The sequence below is a fragment of the Prionailurus bengalensis genome, chromosome B4 (assembly GCF_016509475.1).
Source record: "Prionailurus bengalensis isolate Pbe53 chromosome B4, Fcat_Pben_1.1_paternal_pri, whole genome shotgun sequence".
NCBI classification, from domain to species: Eukaryota; Metazoa; Chordata; class Mammalia; order Carnivora; family Felidae; genus Prionailurus; species Prionailurus bengalensis.
In genome coordinates, this window is record NC_057358.1 from 97406235 (window position 1) to 97429326 (window position 23092).

The following is a 23092-nucleotide window of genomic DNA, read 5'->3' on the forward strand; positions in this document are numbered from 1 at the left end:
CATATCACTGATCCTGAACAAATATTTTAGCTCATTCAAAATCAACAACAAAAGTTAAAAGTTACTGAAAACTGAGCACCAGCTGAATCTACTAGACAATATCTGATGTAATAGATGACATGATTCGTGTTAAGATCTGCCACTTAGAATCTCTATCATCAGAGTACCAGACTGGATCACTAGAGTGGAATTGTTCAATTAAGATCACTCTTGGGATTAAAACAGGGAGGAAGTATAACATGGTGGTTAAATTCTAAAGCTCTGGAATCCGAAGTGTTGGGTTTTCATTGAGTTCCATATTCTCAAACTGGGTGACTTTTGACAACTTCTTTAAACTTTCTGAGCCTCTGTTGTTTCCCCTCTATCACTAATGGAGTGAATAAAAGTGAATCTTTCCTACAGAGATGTGAGAAAGACTGGCAAGCATAAAGGTAAAATCCTTAGTAGAATGCTTAGGAATGACAGCTCTATAAATTGTAGCCGTTATTTTATTATTATTATTATTGTTATTATTATTATTATTATTATTATTATTATATTGGTACTATTTTACTATAAGCATAATGTGTCTAGCACAGCTAACATTGACCTAGATACTGCCCACAAAGAGCTGGAATATCAAGCTGTTATCTACCACTAAAAAGAAATGGGATATCAAATTAGATAGCTTTCACCTGACTTGGAGAAGTGTTTTGAGGAAGTGGAATATGTGGCAGCTTTGTTTTGATAAAGCATGGTGGGGGTAGGGAGAGACTGAGGAGCAGCTTCAGTGCATACAAGAACTGTTGCCTCAAGAAGGCAAGCTTAGATGAGTCCTGGGAATTAAGCAGAACATTATTACATGATAACATTGGACTGTCAGAAACAGAATGAATCAAAAGACGAATGCAATGTTTTCTTAAACACAGAGTGGAATTTAGGGAGCAAACCTGAAATCATGCAGGAAGAAAACTTTGGTAATTAAATTAATACTAATTGAGTGATAAGCATTTGTCAGGGACTGTGTCAGGAGGGGTGACAAAGTGGCACTTCTCCTAAGTAACACTGTTGGGTAGAACTTTGATGCATCCATTAAAGACAACAATCTCTATTCAACCTCTAGAACAATTTAAAAATGTGCAAATATACATCTAATTGGTATAAATAAGCACTAGATAAAGATATAGATGATAAGATATAGATTATATAGATGTATAGATTAGATAGATAGATATAGATATATAGATAGAGATAGAGATAGAGATAGAGATAGAGATACATAGATATAGATAGATATCTGAGTTATGGTATAGTATTCATATATGGCATTTTTGCCTATTTTTTGCAGGATTACACAGATTATTTCATCACACAACAACTTGCCTTTTCTCACCAACATTTTATTTTTTTTTCTCACCAACATTTTAAAAGCCTATTAACGAAACTATTTCCTTCTAGACAACTCTTATTACCTTAGCTAAAATAGATTATGATATACCCAATGAATTTCCAGATAAGATAAAGCAAAGTGACCTTCCACAAGATTCTATAGTAAATCTGTGAAAGTTATAGCTCTATATCTCCCTTAATTGACTCACTATAATAATAATAAAAAAGAAATAATTACCTTTTATAACCACTCTGAGATTGCTCACTACGACTCTAAAATTGTTATAGTAACTGGTGACTGAGAAAATGCCAAAGGCATTCACGGAAATCCAGAGTTCATCACAAGGTTCTGCTTTATTAGTCTTTGCTGTTGAGTAAAATGATGCTTAATGAGAGGGGAAACAGGGCAGGGGAGAAAGGTAGGAAGGCAGTGCTGTGTTTTGGATAACTATGGAAACAGTTGCTAAGAAGCATACACATCTGCAATTCTTTTCCAGGACCCACTCCCCAGCCCCTAACCCTTGCTCTGCTTCTGGGATTTTATATTGCCATTTATTGCTGCAATTGGTCAGTGAGCATTTTAGAGAGTACATAGGCTAATGATGGCTGATCTTACACTATCTTGGATTCTAAAGACCAGCGCATATCATTATGATGAGATAGAACTGCTAATGAGAGAAGTAGATGTTAATTTCTAGTGAGAAGACAGCTTTCCAAACTATTTCTATCGCTTAGCGTATTCCTTTGACATGATATTAAACTTTTTGGAAAAAGAATGCTGAATGTCTTTACAACTAGCCCATGCCACCTTTGTTGTCAGCTAGAGAATACAAAGTAAATTTATCTTTAAGAATAGTGGAAGGGGTGGCTCAGTTGGTTAAGTGTCTGACTTTGTCATGATCTCGCAGTTTTTGAGTTCAAGCCCTGTGTCAGGTTCTGTGCTGACAGCTCGGAGCCTGGAGCCTGCTTCGGATTCTGTGTCTCCATCTCTCTCTGCCCCTTCCCCAGTTGTGTTCTGTCTCTCCCTGTCTCTCAAAGATAAATAAACATTAAAAAAATAGTGGAAATTTATCCCAGAAAATTATTATGAATTGCACAATGTTCATAATGTGTTCATATGAGTGTTCGATGACACTCTTTGTGACAGGTTGCTTTTGTGTTTATTCATTTAAAAGTTGCCTTTGCAATGGGAAACACATACTCTGACAATTTTACAGGCCAATGAACAAATCTATATTATTAATTACCACTGTCAGAAAGTGTCTTGATATTTGATTACTGGCAATGGTTCTTGCTGAACAGATTCTTGGTAATAAGATCCTTGATTCTCTGAAAAGGTAGCCTGACGGATTAACCAACCTGTGATTTATCCAATCAAGGACACTCTCAGGAAGATTTGAGTGTTTCCCTCCCTTTCAATCATAATAATGAGACTTGCTAGCCCAAGATCAAGATAGACATTTTTCCTATAAACTCTTAAAAGAAGAATGAAGCCCTACTCACTAGTTCTTATTACATTGAGATATTTATCTAGAAATAAAAAATTGTGAGAAAAAAAATCTTGGTTTAATGAAACTCAACAAATGTCTACTAATTGCTAGTATTATTCTTTCCCAAGATAGGAGTGTTAGTTAAGAAATTATATTAGTTTTCTATGGCTGATGTAACCAAATTACCACAGACTGGGTGACTTACAACAACATGTCTAAAGAATGTCAATAAATATAAAATATATAAGTGATAAGAAAATGTAACATAGTTTCACTAGCAGTATTTTTCTTTCCTAATGTTACGTAAATAATAGTGTTTTTCACTGATGGCATTTGAACTTTAATAAAACAGTTTATGCATTTTGTTTATCTAGTATCCTTACTTCTGGGTAACCTACCACCCCAACACCATGTTGGAAGGTCACTTACAGTACCCCATATTTACCACAAGGGTGAGTGGTGAACCAAGTAAGTCAATCAGAATGTTACCATCCCTTCGCTATTGGGGATGTCACTCATGTATCTCCCATTCTCAAAACAAAGGTGAGTAATGATCTAGGTCAGCCACTTAGAATATTTAAACCCTTGGTCACGATTTATTTCTAGATGGACTGGAGAGTAAATTGGGATCAACCAGAGTCTTTCCTAAGATATAATACATTGGTCTTAGAAAAGTTTATTCTGCTGGAATCAGGAGCACCTTGAATAATTTTTACTGGAAACGATTAAGACTATCTTCTTTGAACATGTAGAGGCAGATAATGAGAACAAGATTTAAAGAAATGTATACAAAAGCACATATGAGAAATGGAAAAACATAAGCATTCACATGAGGTCCACTGAGGTCTTGGATCTAGCCATGCCTGAAGAAATGATGATTATGATGGCCATAGCTGATTTCATGCTTAATTTTAAAATATAATTTAAAATCTTTTTATTGGATTAAAAAATATTGTAGTACTTTAATTGAGTTCATACTGAGTTATAACTAAATTTTGGTTGATTAATGTCTTATAACATTGGATTTTCTTGTTCATAAATGCAATATTTGAATTTCCTTATATTGTTTCCATTTGCTGTAATGCTTCATTAAGCTATAGTCTTGCCCTAACTTGGAAACACATAAATAGGTATTCATTCATATTAATATATAAAGTAAAAAATATCAGAAAAATCTCATACTTAAAAGGCAAAGAAAAAGCATCACAAAATCCAGAAATATCATTTAACTTTTTTTTAAAACACCCTAACGTATTTCTATAATAATTTACATATATTGGACAAGTATTTTTTGATCATCTATTCATATGATAAGAATTTTGCAATTATTTTAGAGGGAGGAACTATGAATTGGTGTTTCCTTAGCATGGTTGATTTAAATTTGTATTGTCGATAGTTTAAACATGAAGTATATGTGAACCAATTTCTTCACTTACAGTTTTACAAGTTTAATAACTGAAAGAAATTTCCATAGACCAGCTTTTGGCTCCAAACTTTGTTTGGCTCAAATCAATTGGCTCAAATTGGCTCAAATTTTGTTTCTCCTCCACTAAACCACAGATTTCCAGAACTGAGTGCATTGAGGGTAAGAGTTTTTCTGGAAGCCATGCTTACACCAGAATTGGTGGCAGTAACTTAACTATACAGGGAAATGGCTACAATTTATATGGGAAGTAGGATTAATTGCTGAGACACTGTCCTCAACCGAGTGAAAATATCTTATTTTTACAAACTTAAAAAATATATAAATCTAAGTGAACACATTGCTGAGGTTCCTCCTATGACCCTGAACTGAGACCATACAAGTGAGTCCTCAAATTCAATCTTCATGAGCTTCCTAGTAAATTTATTTCCAGGTCTTACATAATAATTTTTGAGTATCTCATGTTTCCTTTTAAATGGTTATCTGAGTACAGCCATTTACATTAATTTTATAAGAAGCCATCCTGCTCCTATATTGTCTATAATATTAATAGATACAGTAGAATCACATTCTTGGGATGATTCCCACTTGGTAATGGTACGTTCCTCCACCACACCTGTCTCTTCTCAGTGGTTGCTTTTGACCATCATCACATTTCTGTAACTGTGAACTTTCCAACAGATTGCTGGTCCACAGAGCAGACAGGAAGGGCAACTTCAGCTGTGCTCTTGTGGCCCTTCATTTCAACATTTTCTCATTTGTCTTCAGTCCATTAAGTTCCTATTATTTGGGTAATTATCACTGTATAATTATAATTATTCTTTTTCCTTCTTTCCCTCCCATGATGCACAGAGATAAATGGTGAAAAACTCAAGTTATTTTCCCCTCCCCTGAGACACTTTGGTGGGAAAGAGGAGCATTATGTTAGCAGATTTTCCCAGCACTGGTCCAACACCCTGGGATGCCTACTGAAATGCTTAGTCTGCTTCTCTCCAAATTTGAGAGTTATATTGAACACTGGTAATGCCCTACCTAGATCCTCTTGGATCCTTTTAACAGGTTCTATGCATGTATCTTCAGTCTCTTTGTGCTTTGTTCCCAATGGTTTTATAAAGGGTTATGATTTTATTCTACAGAACTCACAGAAACAATAGCTATCTCTTTGGAAAGACCAAGAGCTTCAACCCCTAGACTAAAGCACCCATTTTTTATCTTGTGAAACACCAAATAACAGAATATACTTTTTCTGACTTTCTCAATCTTTATCCATTTCTGAAAATGGATATTCTTGTCTCACACATATTCGTGTTTCCATGTTTCTTTGTCTTGTGACCAACATAAGTTCCTGAAATACATAAAATGTATGGTAATGGTCAGGGGCAGGAGCAATCACAGGCATTGAAATTTTTCTCCTTTCCTTTTTTCTATTTTCTGGTCCTCTTATTTTGGAACCATTGATAGATCAGAAGATTACCCTTGAACATTCCAGAAAGATAAAACTGGCTGAGATTTCATTTATATTTCTTGAAGCAGCTTATAGCCAGTGATTGGTGCAGGAGTGTTGATGCTCAATTCCATGTCCCAAAGATGGGCTGACTAAGGTACAATTTACACTTCAGTCTCCCTGCTGAGGAGAGACTGAATGCCAGATGATTGGAATTGGAATCATCTGGAATCACTCTCTTGCTTAGCTTCTATGTCTTACTTTCCCCACTCCTTTACTTGTTTCTCCGGAGATCACGTCCTTAATGAATTACTTTCATGTTAATCCCCATCTTATAATCTGTTTTTAGGGAACTTGAACTAAGACAGTAGTATTTTTGAAAATTTACTAGCATTCTGCCCTTAAGTAACAACAGAACTTACTATTTCTTTCCGTGACTGCAGTTTTCCAGTGTTTGTCCTGGGGTTGGAGCTATTTCCTTGTTTGTTGTTATGGCCAATACACACACACACACACACACACACACACACACACACACACACAGCAACCACTCCAAAGCCAGGACAGAAAAAGCAGGACATATGGGTGTGGATGATCTCTGGTTAGTTTCCTATTGTTGATTCAGTTTGGGACACACGGTCTTAGAATATTGGGTACTTAGGTACTCAAGAAATGTTAGCAATCAATAAATGTAATCTTGTTATATTATTAATTAAGAGAATGTAAACACAGCTACAAAAGGAGAGCAGTCCCTACTGGGAGATTTTTCTCTTTATTTTCTTCTATCTTTATCTATCTACCATCTACCTACCTACCTACCTATCTATCTATATCGTTTGCCTACTGCTGACAAACAGATAGGTTATATGATGTACAACTCTCAAGTCACAAATAAAAGGACAAATTGGCCTGTGGCCATTTGATTTTTTTCCCATTCTTCTACACTGCTAATTGAAAAATCAACAGTATTGCCAATAGCTGACTTGGTTGAGTAGTTTAGCTAGCTGAAATTGGCACCTTTAGTCCACTATGCTGTTACCAGACAATAAAAAAAGCCTAAATGCAGTTAGGCCTATATCATGTTGTAGAGCTTCTCCTTATGACATATATATGCTTATCTTATTTAAAAACCTTTAGGTTTAGTACTTTTTTTAAGTTTATTTTATTTTGAGAGAGACAGAGACAGTGCAAGTAGGAGAGGGGCAGAAAGAGAGGGAAAGGGAGAATCCCAAGCAGTCTCCGCACTGTCAGCACAGAACCTGATTCAGGGCTTGAACCCATGAACCATGAGATTATGTCCTGAGCCAAAACCAAGAGTCAGAGGCTTAACCAACTGAGCCACCTAGGTGCTCAGGTTTAGTGCTTTTAAAGTGAGTGGGTGATAAGTGGCAAGTGGAAAAGAAAGGTTGAAGTAACGGTACTAAATAAAAACATCTCAAGTGCACTTTATTTTGTAGTGCCATCTAGTAAAATAATATTTATTTGAATATTTCCTATTCAGAGAAAAAGAAAATTTCTAGGAAAGTGGGAGAAGATACCACAAAAATGCTCATGATTTCTTCTTGGGAGGAACTTGAACTCCCGTTAAGTGGTTCCTGATCTTTTTTTCTCTTCTCTGATACCTATCTTCAGATACATCTTATTCTAATAAGCAGACATAAATTTGGATTGATATTCTCTCTCATTGTTTCTAAACCACTTAATCTACATCTATTTTTAATAAATATAAAAATATTTCCCCATTTTTGGCACACACTCACATTGGCAAGAATGTGAAATAACAAAACTCACACATTTCTGGGAGCAGTGTAAAGTGGTACAATCAACCAAAAAACTGTTTGGGAGAATCTACAAAGTCAAACCTTATGACTCAGCAATTCTCTTCCTAGATATTTGCACAAAATAAATAAAAATATTGTTCACAAAAAGTCTTTCACAACAATGCACATAGAAGTCTTACACATAATAGCTCAAAATTGGAAACAATTTGAGTGTCCATTAACAGGAGAATTTGAAGCACAAATAAAGGTGAAAACTAATGCTACAATATCCAACAAAGTTGATAGAACTCAAAACACATGATTAGTGAAAGAAAATTGATGGGAAAGCATACATGTTGAATGATTCCACTTATATGAAGTTCTAGAATAATTAAGACTAATGGATGATGATAAGCAGGACACTTGCTACTTTGGGAGAGGTATTTACTGGACACAATCATTAGGAAACCTTCAGGGACTATAGAAAAGTTCTAGATTTTAAGCCAGATAGTGGTTACACCAATGTACAGTCAAATGCTCTACCCCTGAGCTATACCATCTCTGGTTACACCAATGTATAAATTTGTCAAAAATCATAAAATTGTACACATAAGATATTAACTTTTATGTATGTAAAATATACCTTAATTTTTAAAAAAGTAATGAAGATCTTTAAAAAAGAAGAAGAAGAATTAAATAACTGTGCAAGTGCTGTGCTAGGCATTTTATATGTGTTAACAATCTCATCCTTATGACAGTCCAGTGAACTATATGTTCTGTCTACGATATAAAGATATCAATTATCAGGTACACTAATTTATTTGACCAATTTATATAAAGCAAATGGAAAAGTCAGTATTTAATCAGAACTTATTATTTTTAAAGCTATTGCTTTTTCCATTATAATCATGGACTAGGTAATTAAATCTTGGATTTAAATAAAATTGCAAATAGGTTAAAAAGAATATGGAAGAGTTTGTAAAAGACATAAGATTATGAATAAACACAAACACAAGATAAGCTAAAAACAACTATTGAGAAAATGGGAAATAAACAATTAACAAAAACTCTATTAAAAAAGGATTCACTGTTGTTTTTGAGAGATTGAAATATGAAAAAATAAAATTCACAACATCAAAGAAAATGTATTATAGCTGAAAATAAAAAACAAAACAAAACAAACAACCCAGAGAGAAAATACCAAAAAGGAAGATACAGGAGGAAGGTGATTCAACACAGGAATCTCCACACAGGCTGCAACTCACTTTTTGTGATTTTTGGTAAGTCATTTAACCTTTGCCTCATTTTCTCCCACATGTAAAAGTAGAAATTCTAATAATGACTTTCCTATAAGACTGTGGGGAGGATTAATTAGGTAATGTTCACAGGAGCTTTGAAGATTAAAAGCCTCAAATAAGTGCTAAGTATAAAATACACAACCAAAGAGACACAATCAGAAAAAACACAAGTCAGAAAGATGAAAGGAGAAAAATAAGCTTATAAAAGAGATGGAAGTTAAACTTTGGAAAGATATGAAAAGGGACACAGGATTTATGAGTTTGGAAAAATTTAACTCTAAATAAACCCATACATGAAATACAATATTTTTTAAATGATGCTGATATATATTAATTCATTAAGAATATGACATTCTCAAAATACAGATCAGTGTTTGTACTGCAACAGAAACTGTTAATATTTTTCTTTGCAAGATTACAAGATGTGCTATTTTCATCATCCCTATCACTTCAAAACTGTGTCCTTCATTCTTGTCAAATCTGCTGTTAGGTGTCACATGCCTATCCTGTGTAAAACCTTTGTTCTCAGTTTCTACTTATCCCTACATCTACTCTAAATGTGTGAGATTCACAAAGTCAGCCCAAAATAAGATGGATGGGACTCAGTGACCACAAAGGGCTTCAGTGAACTGTGAAACAGGGAAATGAGCCAGTTGCCAGAAAGAAAAGATTGGATGGAGTGAGAAACTCTAAAGCCAGTTGCTGTAGTGAACTTCCCTCTACAATCTCCTAAAACTAAATGAGAATTTCAAGGAGAGAAAAATATTGTGACTTAATCAGATGGTAGTTCTGTAAAAAGTTTTGGGTTTGGCATGAAGAGTTTAGTTTACATATGAGTTTGGAATAGAACTAGAATATTTAACAATAGATACCACACGGACATTGACCAATTTGAACAGATGCTGGTAATATAAAAATGAATTGGTACATTCCCAGTGGATATTAATGCTGAGTAGGACCAGTGGTAAACGAAATAGTGAGGTTGGCTTAGTTTAATTTCAGGATCTCCAGCTTTTCTCTGTCAATGACATTTTCTTCTAATTTTCACATACCTGGTCCCTGACTAGTGTTCTTTCACCTGCAAGCTTCCTACTAACCTTTCAAGTTCACTCACTACATCATCCTCCTGATCTTGACTCTATGATCTACATTACCTTTTGGTATCTTATGTTATCAAAATTCCAATTTCTTCTTGTGTAAGACTACTTTAAGGAAGAATGTGATCTGATAACATACTTTACACTAAGATATTATAAAGGTACATAGCCCAAAGGTAAGCCACTCCTTTCATGACCCATCACAAACTGTATTGAAATGGCTTAAATGACTCTAAAGTACTTTAAGATAATTCAGAGGGATTCTTCTCTAAAAGCAAAATAGGCAAGGGGCACCTGGGTGGCTCTGACTTCAGCTCTTCTCATGATCTCATGGTTCCTGAGTTCAAGCCCCACATAGGGCTTGCTACTGTCAGTGCAGAGGCTGTTTGGAATCTTCTGTCCCCCTCCCTGTACCCCTCCCCTGCTTGTGCTCTCCCAAAAATAAATAAATATTCAAAAGCAAAATTGGAACTTCTGAAGCTAAAAATTTTAGCGGGTACTTTGGGGGTAGATTAACCTAGAGACCTCAAAGCAAACAACTGATATATCCATATGCGTATTTCTCCTTAGGATGATCTGTAAAATAAATTTCATAAAGATAACACTTATTTGATACTAATGCTTAGCCCACCTTTTCATGAATCTTTCCCTTATTCCTACCTCTCTTCAAAAGTCACTCTATAGTAATTTATATAGTTTTTTGTTTTATCTTCTGGACTATGAATGACAGTATCCTATCTAATTCATCTTTGTATACAATGGTAACAAATCTAGTATATCTGTCAGATTAGATAACTGATCCTATATTACCAACACAGTACTAGGCCTTTAGTGTTTTTTGATGTTTGAATAATGCAATGAATAAAGAATGGGTAGGTGAAGGAAGTATGGTCATTATTCAAGAAACTATCCTTTGATGTTGCCAAAGACAAATTAGGATGTCAGATTATCTCCCAGATCACATCTCTGAACATGCTTCTTTCCAGCTTGAACAGCTTCTAAGACTCTCATTGCATGCTAAAACTCAAAGTTCCCAGATAGGAATTAAAAGCGTTTCAGGGCTTGGGTTCAAATACACTCTTCACCTTTATTGGCAATTATGTACACTTAGGTGCCCAGGGAAGACATAATAGTCAAACAAGATTTTGATCATTTCCTCAACATGCCATTAAATTTCTCATCCTTCACTACATTTTGAATGCAGTTACCACACTCTCCTTCTCACACACCTGTCCAAATTTATAATGTTTAGTAGTGCTCTTGTGAAATATTTTTCTTCCCCTCTTAATGCGCTTTTCACTTCTATTTCATGTTATTTGTGGTTTATTTCTACTGAGGGCAAGGATCATGTCATATCCATCCTTGTACACCCTATTTCATACAGTGTCGGACCTGTGATGTGACCTCCTCTGAGGCATCATGGTGAACTCAGCTCCGTAATGCCCATCACCAGACTTCAAGAAACCAAGGAAACTGCCCCAAGTCCCATTTTGTATGAATGATTGCATTCAGAATTACTCTGAGATCAACAATCTCTTAAAATTACTTCAAAGTCAAGAAGTAATATAAAACTGGCAAGCCTATAGTAAATTTGGAAGAGAAGTATATCATAAATTATTTTTTATGAGTGAGAAAATTATAGGCATCTTCGAACGCTCACCAAAATATCTGAAAGAAATATTTAAAAAACAGTTTAAAACAAGGTATAACTGTGCCAAGGGATTCTGTGTATGATTACGATGAACAGAAACAAACACTCAATTAATATATTTACCTAAACAGCTAGTTTCCTCCTGGAAGGAAAATGGCACTTAATTAATTTGGCTGAATAAGACTCCTAACTGAATTCTCAGCTGTGCTGCTAATGGAGTCACCTCCAAGACCAACTAGAAATACAGAAGTTATTGAAGAAAAGAATTGGAAAGATTATGTATAGTAGACCATCTAATTAAAGGCAATTATTCGATAAAGTCATTGTCCTGTTTTAAATGTATTATTAGAGATGCCTACCTAGAAGGGAAATGGCACACAAGCAATGGGATTAAATGTAAGAATCTAGTTTAGGTTCTATTGGTTTGAAAGGAACCTGTTAACTCCTGGCTGTCTTTGGCCTCATCCCACGTTCTCCTGTTAGCAGGTGCAAAGTGGGTCACCCTTGAATCTTATCCTTTCCATCTTATATAAAATGAAGATATTGGGTTGATAAAAATGCATAAAAGGAAAGAAAAACTTCTAGCCATGGCCAGGAGCTATTGAAATCCTTTTTTCCCTCCTGAATATAACATTTTAGAAAGCTTCAGAAGAAATGTTTTCAATAGTGATAGCAAATGCCTTCCTTTGATGTTAGATCAGACGTACCCGACTTTAGTGGTCAAAGTCATAGAGTATCTAGATAAAACTCAAAATATGAAGGGGAAAATACAAATACAAAATAAATACAAATACAAATAAATACAAAAGCAGGTAAATTTCATTGACTAATGTTACATTGGACTTGCAATTCAGGGCTTTTCTGCTAAAGGGACTTAGGTCACCTATGTCTTTAAATCATACTTCTGCTTGGATAGGGTTTAGAAAGTACTATAAATAATTATACAGTGACAGATTAACTTATGAATATCACCAGATATTTTCTTTTGACACTTTCTTATGCCTGTGCCAGATAAACATATTTGTTTGGCATGCAGTAAGAAATTTATGACCTTTAAGGAAAGCCTGATCTGTAGCAGTACGAAAGCCAGAGGGCTAGTTGTATAAAGGGAGGCTTTAGAGCTATTGAAATATGCATCAACAAACAAAAAATAAAATACTTTACATATCTGGCAAATATCATCTGAGGCAACAAATCATAATGTGTTTATCTATTATGTTGCAAAGTGTCTCTGCTTTATATAAAGTCTCCCTTCACTGAAGCAACTGGAAAACTTAAGGTGCTTACAGAAACAAGGAAGAGAAAATAAAGACTTGGAAAGCATAAAACAGATCCAAAACTGAAGGAAAACACTTTCGAGAGAGATTTTTGTTTGTTTTGGGAGAAGAAAAGAAGTTAGTCACAACTTCAGTTATGGTTTATTCAGTACTTAGAAATTCTAACAATCTAAAGAGGAGATGTGGCATACTGCTTACCTAAGGCTGCTCTCTCCCTACAGGGCTTACCTCTCAACAGTCAGCTCACCATAGTGGCAATCTGATCTAAATTTAGAGAGCGTTCTCATTTCCCTCACGCACAATCATGTTAGAGGTACAAGATAACAAGTGTGATTTAGCAAGTATTTCCCATGTGTAGTCATGGTTTGATTTTTTTTTTAATTTTTTTTCAACGTTTATATATTTTTGGGACAGAGAGAGACAGAGCATGAACGGGGGAGGGGCAGAGAGAGAGGGAGACACAGAATCGGAAACAGGCTCCAGGCTCTGAGGCATCAGCCCAGAGCCCGACGCGGGGCTCGAACTCACAGACCGCGAGATCGTGACCTGGCTGAAGTCGGACGCTTAACCGACTGCGCCACCCAGGCGCCCCTGATTTTGAAATCATACATAACCCTCATCACTACAGAATCCAATACTACAAATACAAATAAACATTGTGACATATTATATATGTGATATTAACTATCAGCGATGTATGTGGTAGTTAATATCCAACAAATATGAAAAAAATCAGTAGGTAGTATTCTGGTTCAAATTTAAACAAATTGTTTTAAAATGCATCTATTTCTAAGGCATTCTTAGAGGAACAACATGTTCTTATATAGAGTGCTGACTGGTTAGGGTCTGTTCCGTAAGATAATCTCTTATAAACATTTTTTTTTTGTACTAAATATGTTTTAAAACAAAATTGTTATTTTTTTAAAACTAATTCTGTTACTGGGTGTAACATATGCCACTTCACAAGTTTCCTCCCTTTGAAAGTTAGGTAGGTGTGGTGTCTAAATGGGATTTCTCTTGATTGGTTGGGGATGCCCAGATGTGGGTCGATGATGGGGTGGAAACCTCTGGCCTGGGAGGTGAAAGAATTCATCTGAGGCAGAACAAAGGAGGTAGAAGTTTACTGAACACACCACAAGGGTGCAGAGGACAAGACAGCAAGGAGAGGCTGTCTGCAAGGAGGCAGTGGGAGGGGGCTGCTTTTAAGGAGGGAAGGTGAGGAGGTATGGTGATGTATGGAACTTTCCCTTTTGGGGTAACTGTGACTAGTAGTAAATAGCCCATTGGCCAGTTAGGGCCTATGTGTATTTTGGTGTGGGTAGACTGATGGCCTGTATGTACTCAGCCAGGGCGGTCACTGTGGCCCTTTCTGAATTCCACTGCTCAAGCCTGTTTGCCTAAAAGCAGTCTCCACAGTAGATGGTTTCTAACTTTATCATATTCTAGCAATGCCATATTTGAGTATTCTCAGAAGGAAAAACATACCATTTTTTCTTGTTTTCCTTGGGGATGCAGCAAGGGGAGCTTCCTAGAACTGAATTTGCTTATAGAAAATGTGCATTTTAAGGGATGATAGGTATTATAAAATTTCCATTAATAATCCTTTATACCTTTTATACCTTGGTTAAACACCAAATGACTGATGATATTATATCCTACCATGTGTGGTGAAGGGTCTCCCAGTTGGGTGGAAAGGGGGGGGGTGGTGAATTAAACATGCTTAAGAAAGAGACAAACCACAATTTCTTTATCCATTCATTAGTTGATGGACATTTAGGCTCTTTCCATAATTTGGCAATTGTTGAGAGTGCTGCTATAAACATTGGGGTACAAGTGCCCCTATGCATCAGTACTCCTGTATCCCTTGGGTAAATTCCTAGCAGTGCTATTGCTGGGTCATAGGGTAAGTCTATTTTTAATTTTCTGAGGAACCTCCATACTGTTTTCCAGAGCGGCTGCACCAATTTGCATTCCCACCAACAGTGCAAGAGGGTTCCCGTTTCTCCACATCCTCTCCAGCATCTATAGTCTCCTGATTTGTTCATTTTGGCCACTCTGACTGGCGTGATGTAGCAAGGTGGATGGAACTGGAGAGTGTAATGTTAAGTGAAATAAGCCATACAGAGAAAGACAGATACCATATGGTTTCACTCTTATGTGGATCCTGAGAAACTTAACAGGAACCCATGGGGGAGGGGGAGGAAAAAAGAAAAAAAAAAAGAGGTTAGAGTGGGAGAGAGCCAAAGCATAAGAGACTGTTAAAAATTGAGAACAAACTGAGGGTTGATGGGGGGTGGGAGGGAGGAGAGGGTGGGTGATGGGTATTGAGGAGGGCACCTTTTGGGATGAGCACTGGGTGTTGTATGGAAACCAATTTGACAATAAATTTCATATATTAAAAAAAAAATAAAGAAAGAAAGAGACAAGACCAAAATGGAGCCATGTTCCTGAAACAACACATTCTTTGCTAATACCTTTTTTTTTTTTTTTCCTATTCCTTTTCTGTCTTTAAAAACCTTTCTTATTCTACAGCTGGACAAGCTCCTTTCAATTTGCTGGATGGGAGTCTGCCCAATTCAGTTTCCCTGGATAACATTATTTTGATCTCTAAATTTACTCAGCTAATTTTTGTTGTTAAACAGCTCAAACTTTCTATTCTACCCTCACCAGACCTAGTAGAATGGTCTACCCACAAACAGTCTGCTGAGTTAGGTTGTTAAATAAATTGGGTTCTAGTTTGGCCACTTTATACACAATGTTCCCCCTTTCCTACTCACTACCTCTTGTATCAATTTAATTTTCCATTTATATGCCAGTCTTTTCTACTAGAAAATAAATCCCTTTTTTCTCTGTTTTACTCACTTTCATTTTCTTTTCAGTGCCTAGCACAATTTTGAAAATTCTAAATATTCAGTCAGCAAATGTTTGCTGAATAAAATTATCTATGGAAATTTATATCCTAATATACATACATACACTAATATATGTGTTTATATACATGAAGACATATAAATTGATGTAAAAGTTTATGGATATGCAAATATGTATATATAATTTAATAGAAGTCTGGAATATTTCCTGAGTCACATGATAATATTTTAAGCAGGTATTGAGTTCCAAATCTCAAAAGCCTCAACAAAAATGACATTTTTGTTTTAGGGGATTCTTTTTGTATTTTCAAAGACAGCCAACCTTAGATGTTTCTATCTGCAAAAGAGTCTAGTTTAGACAGAAATGAAAAGTGTAATGCAAACTTCTTCATGCCAAACACCCTTGTTGGTTTTTCCTTCCTTGTAATGTTTTCTGGCTCTGCACACCTGGATAGAACCTGATAGTAACTTCCTGGCATCATCTTCTGGGCTTGCTCAGAGTGGAGCTGTGATTTTTCTAGTGTTACAGCTGATGGTTGACAGCTAATCCTAATGGAAAAGCAATGCCACCTTTGCTAATCCTAACAGAGAAGCTAAACCACTTTCACTTTCAATCTGAACATCCAACATCAGATGAGTTTTTTAAAATGAGACGCCACTCTAAATTCTATCCCAGTACATACAAGATTGTGTGTGTTTATATATATGCATAAATATTCCAAGTCATTTGCAGTGTTTAAGAATGTATTTGAAGTCACTTTTCCCCATGTTATAAAAAAGATAACCATTTTTACAACTCTATTTAAAGGTCCCACAAAATCTATCACAAACTATTAAAAGAAATGACAACTATGCCTTTGCCATGCACTAACCACTTTATTTCTTTTCTTAAAATTTTAGATTGTGGTTTATAATTCATAAAAGGAATGTGAGTTCATATATCGTTTTCAAAATTTTGTTTCTGAAACAAGGTATATAAGGAATCATATAGCTAATTTATATTATTAATAAAGTTATTAACAACTAAGATTTATGTACTGTTTTACACATTAGAAAATATTTTCTCAGACATCTCTTAGAACAATCCACAAAAGAGAAATATTTTATTAGAATATATATTTTGGCATTATAGATGAAATCACCTACACATGAGAAAGTTGGGCGCATGGAGTAGATTGCTGGGAACTGAAAGGGAGGGCCTATACCGGCCAACTCCATCTTGTTCTGTGTCCTTCACCTTGACCACGCCTCCTCCCCTTGAGTAACCTCCCGCTCACCTGCCTAACAGGACTCGGACCCTTCCCCAGCCAATCGTCTGAGGCCACAGCCATTACCTCACAGGCATTACCTCACCAACTGCCCCTAGGCCCCAATAAAACCTTTGTCCTTTTGAAACTCGCTCTCTCTCCCTGGTATCTCACCGCTGCGTGGTGCAGGTAGGGGACTGAGCTCGAGCTAGCTCGAATAAAGGCTCTTTTGCTTTTGCATCGGACTCGGCTCCCTAGTGGTCTTTGGGGATCACGAATTCTGGGCATAACAGGAACAACGTATACTGGATCACTAAAGCTAAAAGGAGTTCTGGAGAGATGTTTTACTTAGCCAGACACAAGTGTTTGTCAATGGGCTACAGATTATAAGGAAATTTGGTTCTATCTGCCATTTCCTTCTGCCTTTGTTTCCCACATCACTACGGAGGGGTGATGTTGGGGCTCCAGGAAACGGAGTCTATAGGTTTCTGGAGATTAGGCTATTGGTAAGATTGCCTTTTCTTGCAATTTACTAAGATATTTGTAAATAGATGGAGACTCGGTCCTGCAAGACTATGATCTCTATCAGTTAACCCTTTGTTTTTCCCCTTTCCTTTGTTCTTGGGCCAGGAGTGACCAAGGAATATTACATGTATCCCACCTGGGGGGTGAGCGTGGTGTTTGCTGCCTATCAGCTTGCCTTATGCTCCCTCATCAATTATCTCATTATTTATTACAACAATCCTACAAGTATGTAATATTTGTTATTAATAAAATAAGAATTACTACTATTAGTATTACTAGCATTCCATAAGTGAGGAAATGAGGCTTTGAAAGCTTAAGCAGCTTGTACAAGATCACACAGCTAATAAGTGTGGGATTTTAAAAGAATCATCAAAACCACCTTTCATTATGCAGTGCAGTAATAAACAATAATGTAGACAACATGGAGCTAAACGGATGGCATACTCATTGAAATCTCAGGTGCAATATAAAATGAGAAAATGTTGAAATCAATTAAGGTATATATCTGAAGAGAAAAGCTAAAATTATGCATTTTAAGTACATGGCACCGTTTTTTCCCACACTCATAAATATACAAATATGAACTAAATGAAGAGTTATTCCATATCATAGATAGGAAGACTCAACATTGTCAGGATGTCAGCTCTCCTAGGAAGATTTATAGATTCAGTGTAAATCTCAGAAAATTATTTTGTGGCTATTGACAAACAGATTCTAAAGTCTATATGGAGAGACTATATGGAGAGAGATCCAGGATAGCCAGCACAACATTTAAGGAGAAGAACAAAGTTAGAGGTGTAACACTACCTGACTTTAAGACTTACAGTAAAGCTACTGTAATCAAGAAAGTGTGGTATTGGCAAAAGAATTGACAGATAAATTTATGGCACAGATTAGAGAGCCTAAATATAAACCAAGGAATAATAGCCATTGCCTCTTTGACAAATATAATAAAGATAGTCTTTTCCACAAATGGTGCAGGAACAACTAACTGCATGCAAGTAAGTAAATAAGTAAGTAAATAAATAAATAAATAAATAAATAAATAAATAAATAAAATAATCTAGACAGAAACCTTAACCCTTTATAAATTTAACTCAAAATGGATCCTGGACCTATATAAAATGCAAAACTATAAAACTCTGTTTTGTGCTGATCTCAGCCTTTCCACAGTGACTTTATCAGCTAAAAATGCCTGAAGGCATTCACCTGGGCTCCCACAAATATTTCCCTTTTTGGAATCAGTGTCCTGGCTGAACCACCCCCTAGGATTCTTATGATTAATAACCACTAGGAAACTTTGAGAAAAGAACAACAAAACATCCAACCAAACAAAAAAAGGGTTTCTTACTCACAGCCCTGGAGGTACTTGGCATGCCTGGGACCACACAGTGAGGTTGTGGGTGGAAAGAGAAAAAGAATGTGAGTCTGGGGTTCTGCTTTTCTTGGGGTTGAGGGTGGGTTGGCTAGGGTTTTGCAGGTTCACCTTTTATTGGTGAATTTAAAACATAAAGGCAGGAATTAAAGCCTGCAAAGGGAAAAATATGCTGCCAGTTGTCAACTAAGTCAACCAGAAATGTCTAAAACAGAGGAAACTTCAGGGGTGGGATGGCTTCACACTTTAACTAGTCTGTGGTTAGCAATGTATTTATTCAAGGTAGTTGTCTTTAATTTTTTTTTAATGTTTATTTATTTTTGAGACAGAGAGAGACAGAGCATGAACAGGGGAGGGGCAGAGAGAGAGGGAGACACAGAATCGGAAGCAGGCTCCAGGCTCTGAGCCATCAGCCCAGAGCCCTAAGCGGGCTCAACTCCAACCGACTAAGCCACCCAGGCGCCCCAGGTAGTTGTCTTTAAAGTGGATGCCTGAGTAATCAAAAGCTTAATGTCAGGCACTTCCATCACAATAGAAACAAAACAAAACAAAACAAAACACCAATGGAACAACAACAACAACAAAAAACCCAAACCAGTGTCAGGATCTTATACTACAAACTCCTTGAAGATAAAGTAAGAGAAAACCTAGATGACCTTGCGTGTTGCATTAACATTTTAGATCAACACTAAAAGCACAATCTATGAAAGAATTGATAAGCTGGGCTTTAAAATTTAAAACTTCTGCTCTGTGAAAGACACTGTCAAGACAATGAGAAGACCAGCCACAAATGGGAGAAAATATTCACAAAAGACATATCTGATAAAGGACTGTCAACCAAAATATACCAAAAAACACAACAAAACAACAAAACAAACAAACAGAAAAAAACTCTTAAAACTCAACACTAAGAACATAAGCAATCTGGTCAAAGAAATGGGCAAAAGGCCTTAAGCGATACCTCAACAAAGAAGATATACAGATTGCAAATAAACATATTGAAAGATGTGCCATATCATATATTATCGGGGAAATGTAAATTAAAACAACAATGAAATACCACTATACACTTATCAAATGACCAAAATCTGGAACACAGACATCACCAAATACTGGCAAGGACATGAAAGAGCAAACACTTTCATTCGTTGCTGGTGGAAATGCAAAATGTCACAGCCACTTTGGAAGACCTTTTGAAAGACAAAACAGACTCTTACCATTCAATTCATTAGTCACACTACTTAGTATTTACCCAAAGGAGTTGAAAACTTATTTTCACGCAAAAACCTGCTCTAGATGTTTATAGTAGCTTTTTTTCATAATTGCCAAAACTTGGAAGCAATCAAGATGGACTCAAGTAGGTGAATGAATAAACTGTGGTACATCCATACAATGGAATATGATCCAACACTAAAAGGAAATTAGCTATCAAGCCATAAAAAGACATGGAGGAAACTTAAATTAATATTAACTGAAAAAAAAGCCAATATGAAAAGCCTACATATTGTATAATTCCAACTATAGGACATTTTAGAAAAAGGCACAACTGTGGAGAAAGCAAAAAGACCAGGGGTTGTCAATGACTGGTGGTAGGAGGGAAAAATAGAGCACAGAGAACTTTCAGGGCATTGAAAGTATTATGTACAATACTGTAATGATGGATAAATGTCATTATACATTTGTCAAAACCCATAGAATATACAATGCTAGAGTGAACTATATGCAAACTATGTGGTGAGGGAGCATACGGCAAGCTGACAGGCCACAAACACTAAAACCCCAGAATTCACTGCCCTGACATCCACGAATCTGATTCAGGACATGCACAGGTCTCAGTCCTGGTTCTGACCCTAAAAGTAAACCATTTGCTAGGGTTCACACCCTTAAATCCAAGGGTTGGCCTATAGCTATTTGTAGAGGGGAGACCTGCAGTGTCCAATGCATGCTCATGAGGCTATTCATGGTGAGGGGAAAAGAGAGGCTGCTAGTGAAGGGGAAGAAAAAATAGAAGATGGAAGGTGGAACATAATGTGGGTAGAAGCCCAGAGTTGCCACTTTTTGAAAGGCCAGATTCTCCCACAGAACTCCAAAGACTAGCAAAACATCATCTTCCAGAGCATTATAAAAGTATATGTGTCAAGTAGAAAGAACATCTTTAATAGTTTTTCATCTTGATTTATAAATTTTTAACATTTAGATTTATAGTTTGTGAGACTCCATTTTCATTTTTGTTCTGGGCTCCACAGATATTCAGGATAGGCTTGCCGCGAGTATTGGTAAATACTTCTCTCCAAGCTTTCCTTAAATATAGGCCTATGGGAAGAAATGAGGCAAGTACTATTATATTGAATCTACTTGTTCAATAAGTTGAAAATTCTTTGTTGACTCTCTCACACAATTCTATGTGGAGTTACTTTCCTGTGTACCTGTCTGTAGCTCTGGGATCTGTTTAGCAGTGCAAATGATGGAAATATAGCATGTGCAAGTTTCCTGTCTAATGAGCTACAATCTAGTATCACAAATATGTTTAACTTCTGCAATGTGGAATTACTATTTGCAGTATACAAAGAGCAATTTCAAATGTAGATAGTCAATCTACTCTATGTATGCTTTAGTTTGGGATGGTGATACATTCAGATAAATAACAGCAACAAATCATCCGGGTGATGACTCAAATATCTTAGAGTCAAAGAATTTCACCCATTTTGTTTGTTGATGATTGTATTGGTTCACACACTTTGTATCTACTTTTAGGTATTGTTTTCTTACACAGTTGCAGGGTTTGGACATAAATGTTTTATTAAAATTGACATCCTTTACTACTGCTTTAGTTTCACAACTACAGTGTTCATTGAAAAAAAAAATTGGTATAGAAGTCCAATATTTGGGAAAAGAAAATCCCTCAACAGGGTGAAATAAATCTTAAAGATAAAAATTGGGGGTTGACGTTGGTCCTCTATTAGGTAAATAACCTCAGAGCCACAGGTATGTGTTAAGTTTAAAATATGTATTGTTACATTTAAATATTGCCTAAAGATTTTAAGGCTGTATTTAATATATAGTGGAATTGACAATGAGTATAAATACATGGACTCAGATATCTTGTCAGGTAATAACACTGGAAGGTTGATGACCATACACTAAAATCATGACTGAGTGCTAAGAATTACAGGGATTTTTTTGATGCTGAACAAGTAAGAGAGAATTCAGGAACCTCGGTGCAAATGCTTATAAAGAACTAGGCAATCAATTGCTCATGTGGAGCTCTGTTTTCTTTGTTCTCTGCATCAAGCTTAACCTGAGCTCTTCTTCAGATCTATGAATAGGCAGAACAATCACATTGGAATACAACAAATGCCCTTACATGATCCAAGAACTAAGTCATGGAACCAGTACAGAAGCTATTTTCCCAAGTTTAGGCAAGGAATATCACTATTGTTAGTAATACCACCCCAAAGGCCGAGGAAACTCCATTAATGAAAAGGTACCACTGTGGGTAAACACAGAAGTTCCTATTAAACTGGCAGACTAATCAGATTTTCTGTGGGACCATCTTGCTGTCTTGAATACAGTAGTGCATACATTTGAAATGCATTGACAATTTCACATGAGGTTATAAAATTTAGATATCCAAAAAAATCATATGTGGGACATTATTTTGTGTTGAAAAATATATTTAGAATAACAACTTTTGAAGTCTTATGAGTAGATCATGTTTTTAAAATGTTTAAAATAATAAAAAAGATTTTCTAATTATCATTTGTATTACTTTTTCTGAAGATCTCAGAGCAATCAAATTATGCAAGGTCTTCATAAATTTCTGAATTTTTATCATGGTGTAAGAACAAAAAGGTCCATGTGAAATTGGGTAACAATTATATAAGAAACAATGAATTAAATTTAAAGTCATATATGCATTCATGTTTGATTAAACTACATGATATATTACTTTAGATGTTGAGACCCACAGAAAATTGTTCACTAGATTGAAAAATGTGCAAAGGCTCTAAAGTTAATAATGCTTCAAAGTTGAAAAGCTATATACTTTAAATTGTATAGGTTATTTCTGCAATATGCTGTTAAATTTTTAATTTTACAACTATGTACAAACTTTAAAATGATCTCACATTTGGATACATACCAAAAATTAGGAGAAGAGGCTTGTTATTGTAAATATGGCAGAAAAGTACATATTATTTTCCTGAGGTGTAATTTTTTTTTTTTTGTAATCTAAAACCTGAATTTAGAGACTGAAAAAAAATTCTCA